This window comes from Thermobia domestica, chromosome 3 (genome assembly GCF_964235325.1).
Source record: "Thermobia domestica chromosome 3, izTheDome1.hap1.1, whole genome shotgun sequence".
Taxonomy (NCBI): domain Eukaryota; kingdom Metazoa; phylum Arthropoda; class Insecta; order Zygentoma; family Lepismatidae; genus Thermobia; species Thermobia domestica.
Window position 1 is genome coordinate 260,452,769 of NC_137456.1, and position 15,806 is coordinate 260,468,574.

General features: G+C 37.3%; 1 protein-coding gene across 1 annotated transcript in view; it reads left to right on the forward strand.

Moving 5' to 3' along the window:
- Positions 1–15,806, forward strand: part of LOC145681035 (relaxin receptor 2-like) — a 1,105,974-nt gene that overhangs the window by 470,147 nt on the left and 620,021 nt on the right. The window lies entirely within an intron of this gene.

Consider the following 15,806-nt stretch of genomic DNA (forward strand, 5'->3'; position numbering starts at 1 on the left):
ACGCTGGAAGAAAGAATTTAGATATGATCGCACAAGTATACAGGATGACTAAAGTTCGCCACTCAGTGTCTACAGACCTAAGTTTGGCAACAAAATTAGCAGCTTAATGCTTGAAGATAGAAGTATGACTACTAATTCTTTAGCTAGAGAGGTGAAGGTGAGTAGCGGTCCGTTCACACCATGTTGAGTGAGACTCTGCACGTGAGGAAAGTGACGGAAAGGTGGGTTCCCCAATTGTTAACACTAGTGGCGTAAGCAGAAGCTCTTCAAGTTTCCTAGTTCATATAATTCAAAGTGCTGGTATCTCATATCTTAATATTATACCAGTTTGTGAATGTTTATTTTTTAATATTTTTTCTCAAGGGTGTTAAAAATCCAAACCCTCCCATGCGTACGCCACTGCTTGACACTTTTCCAATTGCGCTATGTGCAATGTTCACAAAGCATTCTGGACTCATACCACAAGGATGCTTTGGTAAACAGATTAGTGACCATGTATGAAGTTTTTGAAAGTGAAAGTCCCACAGTTGTGTCATGGTATTAACGGGCTGATCCATAGATGTGATAAGTATAAGGCAATACAACGTAAATATGTGGAGAAGGAAGTTTTCGTAGACCCAACTACAAATCCTTAGATCCATGGTAAAGGTAAGTACTTTGTTGGAAATTGGCAATTGATACAGCACAAACATGCAGGAATGTAAGGACCCTTTGCATTGTAGTACGAACAGATTTTTGGTTGGTGCAGCACGTACCGGTTGATTATGTAACTCGTAGTGCAGGGTAGAATTCTAAACCTGTAAAGTAAAAGTTGAAGTGTTAATTGGAGGAAGATCATTTTCAAGATTAACTCTTCAGTCTTGACTTTACATGATATGCAACCCTGCATTACGCTTATATGTAGTCAGCAGGTACGTGCTGAATCAACGTAAAATCTGTTGGTCCGTACATTCTATGCATGGTATTGACTGCTAGAAAAGCAGGACGGCACAACATGCAGTACTGTGTTGGGAACACAGTACTGCATGTTGTGCCGTCATGCTTTTACTTGCGGAACACCCTTTCTATACGGGTGGCCCACACATTCACTACTTCAGTTACACCATGCTAGTTAGGGGACACACCAGTACAGCAAGATGTACCAACCTGCCAGTAATGGAGTTGATTCCTGCTTAACTTGTGGTGACCACTAATTGAAATTGAGTTACTTCTTTAAAGCAGTATGTACCTCCACTACATGAGGTTGGTAACGTACTGTCAGTAATGCAGTTCCGTCCTTCTCAGCTGTTGGTGACCACAATTCAACATTTCAGACTGTTGTTAACTCACGTAAAAACAGTTTATGAATGACAGAAAAGCAGGAGGTAACCACCAGACTAACACGCTGTGCTAAACTTTTTCGTTACGTCATTTGTGACTCATTATGTCACGGATAATTCGACGCGACGACAACGAACTCCAGACCTGGCATGGTGTTCCCTCCTGCTGTACTTTTATACATGAAATTGCATTACTTAAGGAGCGCACCCGCGTAAATACGATGTATCCACACGGAAATCCTAGTCCTTTTTTTCTCAGTGTATGTAAAATTAAAGAGAGAAACCAGATCTTTGAGAATTGATTATATTTCAGCCAATCCATGTTAAGATGGGATGAACTATCTTAGCCAAAGAGGTCCACAGGTTGGTCTTCATATCGCAGGAGAAAGAAGTTCTAAGGAATGTATTCAAACGGTAATAATATTTAAGAAACAGGATAAAACGTATCACAATGTTTATGGAAAAATATTCATTCATGAAACCTGCAGCAAGATCTTGTCATGCACTCTTACAGCACGCTTGATATTATGTGCGGATGAAATAATCAAAGATAATCAATGATGCTTCAGACGTAGGAGAGCAGCGTTGAAGTAACTAGGAAAAGGCTAAATCTAGTGGCGTGTTTAGCGGGCTATCGGGCTCAAGTCTTTCGCGTTCCACTTACAACAATAATCCTTCTTGCCATTTCTAAGAATTTCATTGACTTTCCATTTTCTTATGCTCTTTGTCCAGAAATAATACTGTATTTGTACAATTTCATTCCATGTAAGAACTGCGTTCTTTTTTCTTTCTGTAGTCCATTCTACTCTTCTGTTTCTTTTTCTTAGTTCTTACTTGCTTTCGTTTCTCTTATCATACTTTCAACTGTTGTTGGTTGTGATTCAAGTCGACCGTCGTCAGTAACACCAAACTAAGAGGAGCTGATAAGCGAAACTAGTGTTCCACACCAACTTGCATGGATATGAACATAACGGGACTTTAGTTATTATAGCGAATGAATATTTACATCGTTTAGTTCTAAAGGTAAATATTTGTGGTAAAGAAAATCAAGAGGGTGGGGGAAGGAGTATCCTGGGAAATTAGGTAGACTAAGAGGGTCCTTCCTTTCTCTTCTATAAATAGAATTAAAGATTAGATTCACTGCTAAATTTTCATGTGTATCATATCACATAAGATTCATCAGTCTACAATTCTTGCCATTAAAACTGCAATCAGTATATTTCAACTTCAACTTGTCTGAGTATTTTCTTTCAAGTAAATAGGGCCTATGTACACAGATAAAACTGAATATTTCCATTTTTTTCTAAAATTAAATCAGTTAAGTTGAGATGAGATTACAAATATTCAACGTATGTTTGCACGAGCGTCATTTCAGATTTGCCTGTGGTTAAGGGGGTTAAAATCCTCCACCGACATACGAAAAATGAAATGAAATCTTTAAGTTTTACGTCCCACAGTTATGCCGGTTAGGCTAAAGGAGACGGTGATGATGAGAGATGAATGAAATGGTGGAATGAAGCAAGTGGGAGGAAACGGGAGAACTCCGAGAAAACCCTCGAGCACGGTGTTTGTCCACCAGAAAGTCCACACGGCGCGAGCTGGGATCGAACCAGGGACTCCAAGCACCGGAGGTGAACGCTCTACCACTGAGCCACCGCGCCCCATCACTGACATACGAATTTCACGTTTTTTCCCGCTAGTATATTAGTAGACAATCGATTAAAGTATATTTAATTCTCAAACTCAGGTGGGCAATTGCCTGCTTTCCCATATTGTTCATAGCCCCCGAAAAAAATCCTAAATTCGCCACTGGCAAGATTAATTGATGATTTGCATTTGTGCCTTTGTCAGCACCGAAGATATATGGCATGCATTCGATTAGGGTTGTCTACGAGACCACACCAGACTGGAGTTATGTTGCTCACAAGATTAGGTTTGAAGCTTTCTGTTCTCAAAACGGTAAAGTGAAAGTGCTTCCTCGTCTGGGGAAGGTTATTTGTTTCTATTGGAAGAGACCCCACTAATCTCTGGCTCATCACGTAAATTCCGTCTCCTCTCATCTCGTGAGAATCACCAGAGATGAAGCTATCTCGTCTCGAAGAAGTTCTCAGGGGGGTACAGTGGCTCAATAGTAGAGCGCTTACTTCTGGTGTACGGGGAACCAGGTTCGGTCTTCGGCCAAGTTAGTTTGTAGTGGATATGCCTCTGAATTTTCTCGGGATATTTCCGTTTCGTCCTACATCTTCCTTCAACCAATTTTCCATTATTATTTACTTCCCATAATCATTCATCTCCCTTAATCTAAAGGGCATAATCCTGGGACGTTATACTGAAATATGTCATTTCATTTCCGAAGAAGTATCGCAATGAGTTCTCTTTATTGTCTTGCAATCTCGTGACGAAAATTATGTCTCGTCTCGAACCCTACGTTCTATGATCTCTCAAGGAAAAGAAAGGCTAGGTGTAAATTCACATTCTCCAAATAAGCCTCAAAACTACACATTTTTCGACTTTTCTGTCAGTAAGGTGCTGCCACCTAAGGAGAAATAGTAGAACTAAGTCTTGCTTTGCATCCACTAACAAATTTTTAGCATCTTCAGGTTTAATACGATCAGTGATGTAATGCTATTTATTTAGGTGGGTATACGCTCCATCCCTTGTCACACCCATACATCATATATATCGGGTGTTTCAATACTAGTCTTTGCACTATTAAGGTTTAAAGTTCAGAAATATCCTTGCTTATAGGCAACTCACACTGCCTCTCTGAGCGTATCGGTTGCATAACAAGCAGGATAAGTATATGAAGTAACAAGATAAGTCTGAATGGAGAGCTATATTTTGGAGAACAGTTACCAAACCACTTAACCTATCAACCAGAGACTAAGAAAAAAATACCTATAATGTTATAGATTAATTTAAGACCTGATTTAGCTCTCTGCGTTAAGTAGGTCAGGCTGTAGAAGTTGTACCTGTATGACTGATAACTATAAGAGGAAAAAAATGACTTGGACCAAGGTTGTTTCCGCCAACTTGCTCATCCGTTCGGTCCTATCTATCACTTTGACACTTTCAAAGGATGTATTTAATGTACACAGAAATACACATATCTCGTTTGAGTTAAAATGTGGAGTACATTTGGAGTAATTTAAGATTAAAATTTTGAATTTTCACATCGTATATCGGTCGCGAACCACAGCCTACTGTCTGCTGTGATAATCAGGGCCATAACCAAGAAGCGATTAATCGCCCTCAATCTGTAGTTTGTCCGTCTTGCAGCTTAAAACCTCTCTCTTTCTCTCTCTCCCAAATTGTGTTTAGTTGTTGTTCTTTTGCTTGGAGAATTAAGTTTGCTTTCTTCTGTCGGATCATAATTGCATTAAAATAGAAACGTTTAATTTTGGTATCGTTGGCGCATGACCGTTTTAGAATTGGTAGATTGAGTGACCCAGTAATTTAAGTACCAACAGCAATAATGTCGAAATTAGTATCCGTATTAATACTAATATCGGCCTTATTGCTTAGGCTACTGTGTACTCAACTAAACTTAGGCTACTATGTTACTCAACTATTCAATTAGAACAATGACAGCTATGTCCCAATTAGTAAATAATTAATGACTTGAAACGTTAATAGCTTAGTATAAGGAATAGACAAATAAACAATACAATAATACGAAGAGAAGTTGTTTTCATGAACTACCACACATAGAATTTTGAGTTTTAGATGTTTCGGAAAGGTAGAAATAAACTTAAATTATACCACTGTTATAAATTCAAATACTAAACTTCAACAAATTCGTATAAAGGGGTAGCTCTTGAGGGAAGTCACATAGGGTCTATGCCAATTTCAAGACAAATTTAAACCGAATTAAACATATGACGCTAGCGGTGGCGTTATGATCGAATATTTTTCGTGTTTGCAACTTAGTCCGATAAGTTTTTTTTTCACTTAAACGTTATTTATTTATTTTTATCAGAAGCGATTCAAAAAGCCCCTTTGACCAAACAGCAAATAGGCACTTTGGAGAACATTTTCGAGGGCAATTTATGGTTGAATTAAGCCCTGATACCAGCGCCGAAGTTAGAGTCGGGTAGTACCGGTATAAACATCTAAAACTTTAGTCCAATAATTTCTTTCGATTCGAGGTTTAGGTTTCCCGTCAGGAGCGATTTTTTAAAAAATCACAAACGACAATCTTTTTGAGGGAAGTAGCTCAAGTGGTAGAGCTTGGCTTCGCATTCGGTAGGTCGTGGGTTCGACTCCCGCTGCCAACTATTCTGACTGGTTTTCTTCAGTCCTACCATGCAAATGCCGGGATAGTACCTACTAAACAGGCCCCTGGCCGATACCTTCCAAATTCTTCCTATTATTACTCTTATTGTTAGATATGCAGTATAAAATGGCCTCTGAGCTGTATCTGGTGATTGTTAATTAAATAAAGTAAACACGCACCCTAGAAAAATAAATAGACAAAAAATGCTCTCCTTCTAAAAGTATTTCCTAACAGAATCGGGTCCAGGTAGGTATCAAACAAACAAACAAAAAGAGAGAAAGGGGGGAGAGAAAATACTAATCTTTGATATCTTGAAAACTAAGCTTTTATTTTAATTTCTCTTAAGAAAAAAAGAAAAGACACATACCCCCGCCCCCATTTGGCACCGCCAAGTTTACCACCCGGTTCCGAAACGCATCTGGAGTGCTCTTCGGTCCATGCTTGACTTGACTAATTAAAAAGACCGGGTTCAGTACGTGTTATATGAGCTTAATAAGCGTTTAAACACAACACTATTCCATAGTACCGATTTTTACCATAAATCCCCAAAGGGTTAAACACTACTAAGCAAATATTTTCGAAATGACGGCTCACTCGAAATGATCAAAGATTGCTGTGACATGCTCATACGCTATAATTGTTTCCTGACTTTTGTGTTTTTACCCTTTCCTGTTAACATATTTTCTTCAATTTTCTTTTTTATCTGAAAGAAAATGAAACAATGAAGAAAAATGTTTATTTTTACCCCGTCCCTTTTTTTCTTTTTTTGTTCAGTAGGTTGATGAAAAACTACTACTAGTACTAGATGCTGAGTATTTTTTGTAAATCAATTACTCCTTTCTTTGATGTCAATTGCAGCTAAAAATGAGCAGTACTAATCCGGGGTTCGCTGTTGTATTTGGTGGTATTGGGAACGACGGTGAATGCTTCGAAATAGACAAACGATAGGTCATATGTTTTGTTATTTTTCTGGAGGCCAAAGTTTTCTTGGTGCAAATATATTCATTTAAGTTCCTCTTAACTCTTATAGTAAAGACCACATTTTTTCGGAACCTCCTTTCGCGATTAGAAAGAAACTGGTTCCATCCCATATTGGCTTGCTCAAATTGTATCCAATCGACAGACTTTGAATTGAATATGAAATATGGAAGGTAAGGACAACGCATGTGACATCTTAGGAAAAATCATTGCACGTTTAGAGCGCTGTTTTCCATTATAGAAGAGATTCTCGGAAAATTTGGTTCCCACGCCCCGAAAACGCAAACATTTTAAAAGAATTTAGACTCATTCGCGATAACAGCCTGACGACAAGCTGTTTAGTGAGATTTTTTGGTTTGAAATAAAGTACGTGAAAAGCAGTTGTTGTTTGTTCCAATGAAGTGAGTATACTATTGATCGAATGTAGCGTAAACCCCCGTACTTCCTAAATTTGAGGTGGCTATACGATAGTTCCCAAAAATTAGAGGTGGGTATACGCCGTATACTCGCGTATACTCTCCATTACATCCCTGAATACGATCCTTAATAAGTTTGAGTGCCCGAAGGTGGGGGCCGCCCCCTGGCTCACGAAAATGTATAATGTACATTTCTAAATTTCTTAATACAAATAAAAAATATCAAACGTAATATAGCAACCAGGGAGATAAGCCCCCCCTAGAAAATTTTCCTCGGGCGCCACTGTTAATAAGGGATACATTTTCATGACATCCACATGAATGTCAGTGGTACGCAAGGGGTTAACAGATTGATTCCATTAATGGACTCGACCGAGAGAATCGCAGTAGCTGTCTATTGCAGAAAAATTGAAAATTAGCTTTCGTTGACGTTATCGTGTGGAGTAACGGACAGACAGACAGACAGATGTTCGTACTAACATTACAATTTTGTAAAGTCCATTTGGCGTGATCATTGTTAAAAAAAAAAAAAAAGTGGTCAAGGAAAATGGACCATCTGATAGCCATATGCTACATGTAGGACTACGAACCAGGTCTGTTCTCAACTAACTTGCACCCTTTTCCAATGCAGTTACAAATATAATTTTTATGACATTTAGACGCCTTTTCTGTAATCCTTTGTCAATTAGATACCTTAATGGAAACTGAAACAGCCATGGCGTCCGTTGCACTAGCTCACTACCGCACTTCAATTTGAATACTAATGAGTAATCTAAAGTTAATTAAAAGGAACAGTGGACAAGATACGAATACAAAGATATATTGTTTTATAAATGTACGGGTGAACACACAGATCAAGAGGGCTACAAGAGGAAAGGGCTTGTAACCGTGTAAGCCTAGCGACGTGTAAAATGTTTTTTAATGCATGCATTTCGTTTCCGTAATGTTTAATAAAACACAAATTTGATTCCAGTAGCATGTTAACACAGACATCACTTGGGAATAAATCCATCCAAATGAAATATAAACGGCAGTTGCAATATACATCACCAGTTACATAAACAAGAAGTACAATGTGTATCAACAATTTTCCCTTGGTTATATCTATTTACACACAATTTGTACCTAGGTAAATTCATTTGAATTTCCTTTTAATCCGAATTGTTACAGAGCCGTAGCCAGGATTGAAGTTTTAATCGGGCAGGTATAGTTTGAGATCGAGATCTACAGATTTGTGTTCTAACAGTGTAGAAAGCAATTTCAATTTATGTTCAAACATAATTATTATAATTATTTACTAATATGACTATAGGATAATTACTCTACAGTGTTAAGAGCCCTCACTTCTTCTCGAGCATGTCAGATTTCAGTGTTCTGGGAGCGGGGAGAAGGGTAGTGTAGGTGTGGCCATTCGTCTGTCAGTCAAACTCGTCCTGTAGTGTTTCCACTTTACATTAAATATCGTTATCGGTACTTACACATTTTCCTCTTGTTTTGTCATTTGTTGGGAAAATCCTACCACATTCTCATAGGTGACGTATTCACACAAAAGATACTATAAATTTCTTACTGTTCTTGTTGCACAAGTCGTACAGAACGTTAACTTTCTTGTCGAATTATTTTTTTTTCCGTTAGACAATTCTTTCATATCAGATATGGCAACCTTGAAATTCCGCCCAAAATAGTTCTCATCAATAAAGCGTGTAAATTTCTTATATGTTTTCTTTAAAACTTTTCGCTGCTTGAAAACAGTCATAGTGAACCTTCCTGACATCCCTACAGACACTGATCTCAGTATAAACGATGAATCCTATACTTCTGGAACAGTTTACTGCAATACTTCCGCGATGCTTGAATGGCAATGAAGTTGCATTGTAGTCGACTTTGAACTACCTGTACCCTGCAACAGCGCTAGAGATAGGAATAAGCGACATACCACACACACACAAACACACACACACACTCACAACGGGTGAACACAGGTTCTTCTAAGAAACGCACGCACAGACTTTTGATACTTGCCGGACAGATATAAGTGAAAAAGTTTGTAAACAGAACGCTGCAGCCTAGTTGTTGCGCATCTAATCCTACATTTCCCCATTCCCTTCTCCGCGACGATGATGTTTTGCAGTGTTGCAATCTGGAGGGAGCGGAATGGTCTGAGGATTTTCTACGACATTTGAGTGTAAATGCTGTATATTGATTGCACTAAATTTTTAATGCATTTTAATATTTTCTCTTTGAATATTAAATGAATTAAGTAGGATTAGGGGTATTCCTTACCAACGTAATATATGAATTAAAAGGTGGAAAAGTTCGCAATGAATCTTAATGAAAAATAAATAAATAAATGATAACAGAAATCACCTTCTAAATATTTTCCATTTCTCCTTCAGTTTCACTCTCCCACTCATCTGAATCTGTATCGGCCGATGAATCTGAGTCTGAATCGGTTTCACCAAATCTAGTTATCAGTTCATCTACACGCTCATCCATAAGTCCGTCTCTTTCAAAGTAAGAATCTTCAATTTTTTTCACGTGTTCAGAACATTTTACCCATTTCTGTGGTGAATATTCATTAAATAACTTTCCCAGTAATTCTTTCTTTTCATCCAGTGAATCGGAAATGCATTGCCTTGCTTTGCTCTTTATTCCCCCTTCCCCCCCACACACAAGTTCAATAGGATTTAAGTCTGCGTGGTAAGGTGGAAGTCTTATTATAGTGTGCCTCGCGTTTATAAATTTCTTGTCAATCGCGTATTGTTTCACATAAGGTACATTTTGAATTCTTAAGAAAAATTGTCTTTTGTTCATTCTCCACAATGTATTTACTCTATTCTCCGCTTCAATTTCGGTTTCTTTTATAGGTTTGTCTGTCACTGATAGCCATTGTATCATGTCGCTTTTAAGTGAAGACATAGATAGTCTTTTATTGATTTGAACATTGTGATAACTGGCATTATCAACGACAACAACGCTGTTTTCGGGAAGATTAGGAAGTAGTTTTTCATCGATCCATTTTGAAAAATTTCTACTGTTCATCTCATCATGATAATCTCCACTTTTTCTGCTTAGATTTGGACAATAATAGAGCATTATCAACAAACCCAAATTCCCCTCCTGCATGGACCATAATAAGACGTGGCCCTTTTCCAACAGTTTCTGTTGCACCTATTTCACTCTTACTTTGCCAACACGCCAGTACTGAATGTGATGCGTGAATGTAGGTTTCATCTCAGGCCGGGCCCGTGAATTAATAATGTGAGGCCCGACTCGAGTTAGCATTTAGGCCCGACCAAAGGGCGCCGATTTCTCTGTAAAGTTGGGGGCATCCAGATGCAGAAGGTATATACATGAGGATTTTAAAGCAAATTGCATTCAAATTATGCCAAATAATGTATATTCATAAATACAATAGGGGACCTACATGACCTTTGGGACCTCGAACATATAACTAGGGTGATAATTAAATCAAATATTTTAATTGCAACCATACCAAATATTTTGATCCGCACTTCTGGAAGAGAAACTAGCTGAAATAAAAGAAATCGTTGAACGAAGTTTTCTCTACTAGTTATAAGTTGTTATAGTTTTTTTTTTTTTACACAAGTTGTATCTTTGGCCTTGGAAGTTGAATAATTATTCATTCTTACTCAGAAGGATGGGGGGCGAAAAATATTAAACATTATAACACTTGAGACATAGTTTGTACTAACAATAGACTGAAAGCAGCTTATTTGTTGTCTTATATTGACAAAAATACTTTTGTCAACTCGTCTCATTGAAGTAAGACAGAAATATTTCCCTTTCAGAAAGGTGCGCCCCCCGTTCTGTATTCGCCCCTGGTTCAGTATCGTAATGTTCTAGTAGGCTCGGCTGTCAGTTCAGTCTTTAATGTGGAATCCAGAAAATTAAGCCATTCGCCTTTTGGTTTCTCTTCGTTTTAAAGCTTAATAACGAACATACGCAGAATATACTACCGTAGAATACGAAGAACTACCACCGCAACGTATTTTCGAAAGCGGGATTAAATGAAATGGACCACTGATATGAGAATTACGAGTCGATACTGTAGGTATAACGCTACACGGTAATATTTGTCATTTATTTTAGCAGGTGATATTAGTTGTAGCATAAGTTTGCTGAGTTAGTATCACTGGTACTTTCAAGGCCAGATCAGTGGATGGAAGAGTAGTGGGGAGGGTGGTGGAATACGAAGTGCTCCGCAGCGATCTGCGCATGAGACCTTTCAGTTTGTCAAAAAGAAGGGACTTCGTAATCAGAACTGCTGTGCTGCGTTTCCTGAAGATTTGTTTTTCAGTCTCCCATTGTAAGAAAGCATAGGCCCTATACAATTTCAGAAACGTATATCACAATACTTCACACGCAAAGAATGCCCATACAGTGGCGTCACTAAAATATTTTGTTTGGGGGGCTGAAGATCTTTTGGGGGGCATACTCCCCAACAACTCAAAAACTCCGTTTAGTATTTTAGAATCATCTTCAATCAAGGACACAATGAAATTCGCTTTTAGGCGAGGGAGGGGGGATATTGTTGCTGCTCTACGCTTTCATATTTTTGGTATCATAGTCGTGTTTATTTGTTTCACTTTTATCGTTACTGAAATGCACATTCTTGTACTTCACCGACTCATTCAGATACAATCACGTAATTTTTCTTTTCTTTCTTGCTTTCTTTCTTTTCTTGATAGTTATTTTTCTTAAAAGTATTCATGAGAAACTACTTTCTCAGCAAACTTATTTTTATATTCGACTTCTGACCTGCCTGAAATAGTAATACAATAAAGTAAAAATAGACAATAATAAATAGCATATAAAATTTCTTAAAAGTTATCCATCTAAAATTTGCCGCATGAGATAGTTTATAGTTGAGACCTCAGCTTGCGAAAACAAGAAGCGCGAACTAAGAAGTAAAGGAATGAGAAGTTCAGTTCACGTAGTATTTCCAAGTGAGAAATACGATAGAAAAGCATAATTATGTCAATTTACGATTTTGTTTCGGAAGGAGCTATCCTAACTTTCGGGGGGAGGGGCTCTGCCTGGAAATGTGAAAATTCTGCAAGATATTTCAGTTATTTTACTATAGTAAGTAAGATTTCGAGTGGGGCCTTAAGCCCGGAAGTCCCCCCTAAATACGCCATTGATTACGTCATAGTCATAATAGATATCGCTTTTCTCAACTAAATCTAACACGTCAACAAGTATCTGTAGTCGCTCGCAGAAGACTGAACTTCACATTGAGAACCCTATAGAGAACGCGTTGCTGTTTGTTGAAGCAAAAATAAGGCAACCCAATATATCATGAGTCTACTGATGACGTGTTAGAATCTTACCTTTGAAATAAATTTCTCAGTATATAATGTATTTTCAGAGTGAGATTTGGGTCTTAGTAAAGACTATGTGCTTGATCAGCAAGAAAGTTCGCAGCTTTCATAACTTCATAGAAAAGGCCTGATTCTTTCAAAGAGGGGACAATATTCTCTTCTTCAGGTTTGCCGCAAAAATAACTTGCACAATTTGAATGGTCACCAAACACATGGTAAGGTCCATTCAATATGTCCTTACCATATCATATCATTTTAGTGGCCTTGCTCTTATCCGTGGTTTTCCTTCAGTGTTCAACTGCTTTACACACACCAACACGAAGACGCAAAATTTTTTCTCCTAATTTCCGTCTATGAAACACGGGTTTAATTTTGGTTAACTACAATTTCTCGCAGTTTGGAACAATAGTTTCTCAGAAGATGATTTCTGCATTCCATTTTCTCCACTGTAAGATTATCATAAGGCCTTGCCTCCATTTTTTTTTTTTTTTTTTTAATACACGCTATTATTGCCGTCTACGATTAGGCGACCAAACCTTACGCTATAAAGTTCTTCACTTTTCCTAAAGCCTTCCACAATAATATCAGCTTCCATACTAGTTGAGCTCCCTGTCCAGTTCTTGTAGCATAGATGATCATGATTTGAGCTATCAGCTCCCGGGGGCTCTGCTTCTCTCTCTTTCCTAGCACATAGTGTACAATATTTTTTTCTAACTCCCAAGAAGAGAACTTTGCGTGTTCTTAAGCCAACAATCGTGGCCTTGAAAAATTAATACATAATATGTTATAAAAATAAAACTATTACTTAACATTTTACTTTACTAAACATATCTAATATAAATAAAATGAAGAGTTTGTGTGTGTGTGTGTGTGTGTGTATGTATGTATGTATGTATGTATGTATGTGTGTGTGTGTGTATGTATGTGTGCGTCCTGGGAACCAGACGACTAGACCGAGAGTTACCAAATTTGGGCCACGGTTATCTTGGTCCAGGCCCCAGACCAAGACGAAGCTTCTTTTTCTTAAATTTCGTACCAAGAGGGTCTCTCGGGGGGGGGGGGGGGATACAGGGACATGTAAAAGAAATAGAAAATGACCGATATTAATGTCAAATTCATAGTTTTTGCTGTCGCTGAGATCAATAGTGAAACTCTGATCGCATTAACTTCCAAATTAACCCCTTTGGCTGCGGACCGGGGTCACCCGGCGGGATACCGAGACATGTAAAAATAATCCAAAATGACCGATATTAGTGTCATATCCATAGTTTTCGCGGTCACTGAGATCAATGGTGACACTTCCATTAGTGATGACTTTCAAATTCAGCTACCATCATATGCGGGTCGGAAGTGACCAGGAGGGGGGATACAGAGACGTAAAAATAATCGAAAATGGCCGATATTAGTGTCAAATCAATAGTTTTCGCGGTCACTGAGATCAATGGTGAAACTCCGATCGCATTAACTTCCAAATTTACCCATTCTGCTACGGACCGGGGATCACCGGGGTGGATACCGAAACATGTAAAAATAATCCAAAATGATGGATATTAGTGTCAAATCCATAGTTTTCGCAGTCGCTCACACCACTGGTGTTGGAGAAGCGAACGTTTATGGTTAATAGACTGAAATAGTGATGTCGTCATTTCTTCTCCGTTACCATGGTGATCTCTATGTTTTTTTTTTTTTTTTCTATACAAACGCGTGAAGCGAATGGTGTATTTTAAAGTCTAGTACAAACAAGGTCAACAGCTGTAAATTTATTTACAATTACAAAATATTTTAACGACTAATAAAGTTGGTGAGAAAGGGTACAGATTTAGAATATGGAAATACGTTTAGGAAACTACGAGTAAATCAAGAAAATTCATAAAGAAAGACTAATAGCTAAGGAAATTATTTCTAAAAGCGCCACATCTCTAAGTGATAAGGTAGAAATCAAATAATTAATCTAAACGTTGTTATCATGTAATTCACCTTAAGAAGCAATTATACACAATATAAATTCCCTAAGTGCAGATTGACAAACTGTCGGCACAAGGAAAATGTAAAAATATACGATTTTTTTAAAAATGAAAAATATCTTTTAGATCAATGTTAATTCTATTGGGACATTCACTTTTCTTATGTCCACTCTTCATAATGGAATTGCACAGTATTAATGCCTACAATATTACAAAAAATAAATAAATAAATAAATAAATAAATAAATAAAACAAGTTTTTGGGAATGGTTCAGCATATATTCTAAAGAACTGTTAAACATTAATCCTGTTCATTTATGCAATGTTATGAAACTTATATTAATGAATCAAAAATTTTCCAGAATTATTTAAGGTTAATATCTGATTATGAACAAGATGAGTACATTTGTTTTCTTTTTCTTTTTCTATATGTCTGTTTGTTTTTTGGTTTCATTGATTAGAAATATTTAAAAAGAAATATAAATATTTCATTCAGTCTAATGTTTGCAATTCAGAAATATTTCATCACTATTTTCGTTTTGCATTTAGATCCTTTAGGTATTTAAGTTACTTGTTGTTTAGAAAATAAAATGGCGATCACCATGGCAACGAAAAGGATGTGACGTCACACTATTTCAGTCTATAGTCCACAAAATATCAAAGAGTATAATCTGTAATCCAATATGGCTGCCAGCGTGAAAAATGAGTTTGTGTATAAACATTTATTTCTTGGAATACTGTGACCAAGCCATCAAAGTTTGACGCAGTTCGATGTACTGAAATGACTTACATATGTTTGGTACTACTTGCCAATCTTGCATTTTTTTTTTTTTGGTGTATTTGGTATTGCTTGAAGTATTTAGATCAAACCAACGAATGACATACAAATGTAACCATCACGAATACGTTACAATAGAGCCCCCAACCTACTGGTGCGGCAAGTTCTTTCTGTATGAACTACGTATGACAAAATTTAAAAAAAAAAAAAAAAAAAAACGAAGGTATTCAACTTTTTTTTTTTTTCACTATGAGTAGGAAGTCATAGTTGCGTGTTCATCGCATATTCGTTATATTCAAGTAAACAATGCCGAGAGAACCGTGAAGAACGTGCATTAAGAAGAAACCATATATGTGTCGTTACCGAATGAAATAATAGTTGAAGTGAATCGAAATTCAATTGTTCTTTAGTCTTCCTAGTATTTCTAAATACATAATAGAGAAAAGAAATACATAATAGAGATTTAGATTTGTACTGTTATGAATGACATAGGTTTTAAGAGGCCATCTTGGATTCAAGGTGGCCATAGTTTTTCAATTAAGCTTTTATTTACATTTTGACCCGCCACAATTTTGGACAGGGTTGTCGTAGAAAGTCAAGACTTGCTTCATCTACTTTCATTTAACAAGATCTTGCAAACGATGAGCTTCTTAACCTCTCTTGCCATTTGAAACTTTTTAGTTGGACCCCGTCTGGGGCCCTGCGGGGGACCCTGGGACAAAGTTTTTTTT